At 48.5% G+C, this 5904-nt stretch overlaps 1 long non-coding RNA gene across 1 annotated transcript; it reads right to left on the bottom strand.

Moving 5' to 3' along the window:
- Nucleotides 1-1969: 1969 nt before the first annotated feature.
- On the bottom strand, nt 1970-5898 carry LOC105519637. The gene is made up of 5 exons (XR_001003000.1): nt 4263-5898; nt 4114-4181; nt 3338-3452; nt 2227-2333; nt 1970-2123 (listed from the first exon to the last, which is right to left on the bottom strand). It is a non-coding gene; the product is annotated as an uncharacterized LOC105519637 (long non-coding RNA).
- Nucleotides 5899-5904: the final 6 nt, after the last annotated feature.

Genomic DNA, 5904 nt, shown 5'->3' with positions numbered 1-5904 from the left:
GTGCTATGCATTTTACTTATTTAAGTCTCATAACAACCCTATTATCTCCACTTTACAGAAGAATGGGAGGCACAGAGAAGTTAAGCAATTTGCCCAACCTCATAGCACGTAAATGGCAGATTCTAATTTCTAATAGTCTGGCCCCAGGGCCCATGTGCTAAGCTATCCCTTACCTAGAACAGTAGGAATGCTTGCTCAGAAAAACAGGACTTAAAATAGAAAAAAGTGGTGTTGTTTGAACATCTGACTGAAAAGGAATGTGTTAACATGTTATTTCTAAACGTACCAGGTAGCAAGAGTCATTCTTCTTGTGTTTGCTTCCCAAACTGCAGCATGCTTATGAATTACATGGGGATCTTGTTAGAATGCAGATTCTCACTCAGCAGGCCTGGGATGGGAAGGCTCTAGGTAGAAGGCAAGAGGGTCCCCATCATTGGAGATGGACTTCCCCACTGAAAATGAAGAAACTCGGTTCTGCTCAGAACCTCAGTCTCCCACGAGACAGTCCCTAACAGTGGAAGCCTCTCTTTGAGTGCCCCAAACACCTGAATTTCTGGACCAGGAAAGCTGAGGTGCAGTCCCAGGCCCTCCTCCCTCCCTGAAAACTCAGCTTTTTGTGCCCAGCAAGCTCTGTGGGGGTCTTGTTGGGGAGCTTTCTCTTGCTGAAGGGATCAGACGAGTGAGGGGCACTGACCCTGGAAGAGGAATGCTGGGGAGCAGGAGGCTCTGTCGTGGTGGAGTCTGCACAGTGGCATTCTGCACAGCGAGTGGTCTGGCACAGTCTTCTGTGCTCTGGTCTGCAGAGACAGCCAATGATAAATAAGGATGTTCTGGAAGATGAGGTGTGCGGTTCATGTACAGAAGTGGCAGGTCTGTTGGGGGAAGTGAGAGACTGACTTTGCCTCCTTGGCTGTTGTATTCATGGCCAGTCCTCAGTGTGAAACTCAATGCAAGAAGGAGTTTGTGCCCCATAAAGGCATGGGCTGGTCAATCTTGTTGATCCACTAGATCCATAGCAGGCTATTTGTTGACTGAACAGACAAATGAATGAAAGGCTAGGGAAGCCATACAAAGCCAGATGCTGTTACCCTCCACCTCCTCCTGGGATGACTGTGGGGATGACTCACGTCCTGCTGCCCCCTCACTTTCTTAGCCTAAAACCACACATCCTGGACTGTGCAGGCAGCAAACTGACCCTTCCTTTTCCGCTGCAGGACCTTCATTACACACAGTTCCCAAGTTTCCAGCAAGTTGCCTTTCTTCCCTGTTTAAGAGTTGAGAAAACTGGGCCTTGGGGAAAACAAGAAGTCTCAGTTTAAGTCAGCAGAGATGTCTTTCTAAAGAAGTATTCAGGATGCTGTGCTATCCAGAAGCTGGCTCCAGAGACACCTGGACCATTTCAAGTTCTAAGAACTGTGTTTCTGTTCCCTCTGGCCCCTATGCTATATCACGCCCACATGTGTGAACTCAAAGCCAAAGGGAAGAGACCAGGCCATGTGCAGCCAGGACGGAGGCATGTAAAATCTGGAGAGGGTAGACCAACCTCCCATACTCCTGTGTTGGCAGAGAAATGGACCCACCAGTTTGCCTGGCACAACCAAAACTCAGCTTTCTTGCTGTGGGATGCTGGCCTGAGACCAGTCTCAACCAGTCTCCATATCAGGGCTTGGCTGTCTGGGTGCTTGAAAGTACCCTTCCCAAGCCACCCGGATCCCAAGCGTCCCTTGGACCCTGCCAGACCAGAGCCACAGATGCCGGGGAAATGGGAAATGTCTGGAGACAGAGAGGACAGCCACATCCAAAGCCGGTAGGAAAGTGGTGGTGGTGACATGTGGCCCTTGCTTGAAACATTATTTTGAACTTATTTCCTGTAGGAATTGACTACAGGTGGGTTTTGTCTTGCAAGATAGGTTTCCTTTCTTGAGAAGTCTCAAGAGAACAGAGTTTTCAGGAACTCTAAGACATGGTTAGACCACTGCAACAACTTTATTTCTGGAGAGAACATGTGCTCTGGCTTCCTGCCTCTTCCTACTCTGGGGAAACTGGGGCCAATCTTGAAGACTGATCTCCTAGAAATGTCCTTTTTTTATTCCGACAGGGTTTGACGCAGCTCAAAATACAGGCTGTAAAAGTAAGAGTTAATAAAAATGAGGGGGAAAGAAGGAGGAAATAAATGTGTTAACTTAAGTGCAAATAAGAGTTGGCACCTAGGGCAATCATACTTGCCTCAGCACTTGCTGGCATCCTGGGAAAAGGCACTTACAATCTTGAAATTTGTCAGGTTCTTCGCAGCTTTAACTGTCGCTTCCTTCTCTGTACCACCATTTCTCTGTCTATAAAGTAAGGGGAAAATACTTCATCTGAGATTTGAGAGCATCACCTGAGACAATCCATGCAGAGCACCTGAAACAGTGCCTGGCACACAGTAAGCATTCAACTGCATCACAGATATTATTATTATTATTATTATTATTATTATTATTTTGAGATGGAATTTCGCTCTTGTTGCCCAGGCTGGAGTGCAATGGCATGATCTTGGCTCACTACAACCTCCACCTCTCGGGTTCAAGGGATTCTCCTGCCTCAGCCTCCCAAGTAGCTGGGATTATAGGCATGCGCCACCACACCCAGCTAATTTTTGTATTTTTAGTAGAGACGGGGTTTCTCCATGTCGATCAGGCTGGTCTCGAACTCTCGTCCTCAGGTGATCCACCCGAGATCTTGGGATTACAAAGTGCTGGGATTACAAGCTTGAGCCACCGTGCCCAGTCACAGGCATTATTATTATCTCATTCATCTGGGGATGAGGAGGGCATTGGTGGGTGGAAAGGAGCTGGTTCTCCTTTACTGTAAGGCTCCTACCTTCTCTTCCCTGGATGTTCTTGCCCCTGCTCCCATTCAAGTCCTCATAGACAGCCTCTGAAGCCGCCTTTGTTCCTGGTCTGGCTCCAGAACATTCCCATGCCCACTTGAGCTCCCCCTGCTTCAAGTAGACTATTTCCAGGATGCATACTTCATGTACATTGAACATTGACCTCAAATGCATTTCCTTGACTGTGCCTCTCTGAACTAAAAAGTGCAGAAATGGCACTGTTTCCTTCTTTTATCTGGTCTTCCGCAGGGCTAGGTTGAGATCAGGGGGAGAGTAGCTTTCCTAGCTCTCAGCAGCTCAACTCCACCTAATTAGTGAATGATGGACATGTCCCCAAGAAGACTCCACACCCACAGTGCCCGGTATGGTGTTCTGCAGCCTGCCACAGGTCATCTTGTTCTGTCCTCTCTGAGGGTGAGGTTGGGGAGGGACCCTCAGCTCACAGGCTCAGTGACAGTGACTCACCAAAGATCTTGTGGGCAGTCAGGGTCTGGGCCAGACCAGTGAGCCCATTCACATGGCACGAGCCGCAACCCTTTTCCTCCTCCTCCGGCAGCAGCCCGCTTTGCGTGTCCCCTCACTATGAGCCGTGGGAGAAATCTCAAAGCGCTTGGATCAGAGGGCAGGGAGAAGAAGGTGGTCCTGACATCTGACACATACTTCATTTTAAACATGGGCTATGTATGACAGGCCTTCAGCTAGTTATTGAACAAAGAGAGTAAGAGCCCTTTTAGAAGGGCTTTACATATATTCATTCATTTGATCCTCATAACAGCACTGTGAGTTAGATCTCTCACTCTCTCCCCTTTACGGATCAGGAAACTGAGGCAGAGAATTTATTTGCCTATGGTCACAGGAATAGTTATACAGCAGCTGGTTTGGTCTTACAGTCTATGTGTTTAAACACTAGACCAAACCATCTCCCTAAGATACTAGAGGGTGTTTGTGCCAATGCCTGGATTCTAAGTGGTTAGACTCTCTTTAGGATCTCTGACCTGTTTCCCCAGCATTCAGAGATAAGGCCAGAAACAATGCCATTTGTGCACAAACTGACAACTGACGGTCCTCCTACCTCCTATTTCTATTTAAAAGGCACTGTTACTTCTTTCCACAGGCAGACCCCCACCTCTCTTCCCTTAGGGGAGGATGAAGGTGTCCCAGAAAAGGAAGGTCCTGGTCTCCAAGGGCTGTACCCTACTGATCCTGAGGCAAAGCAGTGAGGGCCCACCCCAGTTCCTCACCTCCCTTTCTACCCTTTCTGCCCACTGAGGCAGAGGCATCTCAGTGTTGGAAAGATAAGGATTTCTTTCTAAAAAGGAAGGATTATACTATATCAGAGTCTGAAGATAGTTTTCATTTGCAACGCAAGGGAATTCCTTAGAATCTCTACCGTATGATTTCTCTGCAAACCCACTCGGATGGGGCTGGAGAGTGCTCTCTCACTCAGATGAATCTCTCAGGGCTTGTCCAGCAAGTTTGCCAACTTGAAGAGCTACCTACTATCACAGACCTATAAAAGTACGCCTGTGGACAGACTGAAAACAAACACACACACACACACACACACACACACACACACACAACCGCACACTGGGAGAAGTTCTAGGCAATTTCCTCGCAAATAACTGCTTTGAAAATTACTGTTTTAAATTGGCAGAACACTAAGGACTTTAAACAGATCATCCTTTTTACTCAATGTTTTCATAACCTTGAAGTGAAGGTGGAGGGAACAGTACGTTTTAAGGTGCCAGGATTACACTACGGGATCAGTGCTCCCGGATGTGAACTTTCTTTTTCAGACCCACCTTGGGACCTACAACTTTGTAAGTTGCTCATACAACTCCATCAAATATTATAGGTAGGTCAGAGGACATTCAGGTTGTTTAATCCTCTATAAATCACTCAGGCAGCAACAATTTACAATGTTTCTATTTTTGCTATACACTGCCCTCCTGCTAGAGATAGCAAAAATGTGGCGAGGGCTTCACAGCATTCTAAGACTGGTATTTCTGGCTGGAATTTTGGAATCTCACTACAATCCTGACAAGAGACCACGACCTTAATCTCCCATGGCACGACTGGTTAGTCTTGATCTTAAGCCATATAATCAACCCCCAAATGTGCATTAACACATCTAAATAATGTCAAAACTACTCTATATACCACGCAGGGGGCCAGAAATCAATCTTTCCCTCAAAAGGATAAGCTTTCAGGATGCAATAACATCCCTTTCCACCCTTTTCTACATCCTAAAACAGGAATATTCACGGTAACAGCAAAGCGGAAATCAGCTTTTCCTGAACATGTACTGAATTCTAGTCACATTCACACACGTTAATTCATTTAATTCCAGCCACAGGGTAGGCAGCCACTGTTAACATTTTACAATTGTGAGAACGCAGTCAGAGATCTGGGACTTGCTCAAGGTGACACACTGCAGCAAGGAGGCAGAATTTGAATTCGAAGCAGTGTCCTTCCCCCTCGCCACAGCTGCGGCATTACAAACACAGGTCAGTCACGGAGAAATTAATGACCTACAGCCATCCTTGCAGCTCTGCGCCATAACTGGGGAGACAAGCTGGTTCCCGTGACTCTTCAGTCTTTCCGTTTTCACCCAAGTGCATGACTGCGGGAGCAAAGCGACCACGTGAGCATCCCCCCCTTCCCCCAGGCGAGGGACAGTGCCAGGCCAAGGACAAGTCACAGGTGCAACAACGTGCCAGAACTGGATCCGGAGCCCCAGGGCGCAAGATCTCCCGCAGCGTCACCCGGCAGACGGGACGGGTGTGGCCACCGGGCGCGGCAGGTCATGCGTGCGCTGAAAGTGCGGCTGGATGCGCGGACGGGTTTCCAGAGCCCCGAGAGAGGAGCTAGGAATGACTTTGGTCGCAGCCTCTGTAACCGCGCATGACGGCCTCCAGGGTGACGGCGAGGTCCCCCACGGTCTCTGGCGGTAATCAGCCGGCGGCCAGACGCTGCGGAGACTCCAGCGCGAGGCCGCAGGGAGGGGGCTGTCCCGCCCCACGTGGACC

Source organism: Colobus angolensis, unplaced genomic scaffold (genome assembly GCF_000951035.1).
Source record: "Colobus angolensis palliatus isolate OR3802 unplaced genomic scaffold, Cang.pa_1.0 Scaffold356, whole genome shotgun sequence".
Taxonomy (NCBI): domain Eukaryota; kingdom Metazoa; phylum Chordata; class Mammalia; order Primates; family Cercopithecidae; genus Colobus; species Colobus angolensis.
The sequence above is the reverse complement of the archived record's forward strand: the minus strand, read 5'-3'. Positions and strand labels throughout refer to the sequence as shown.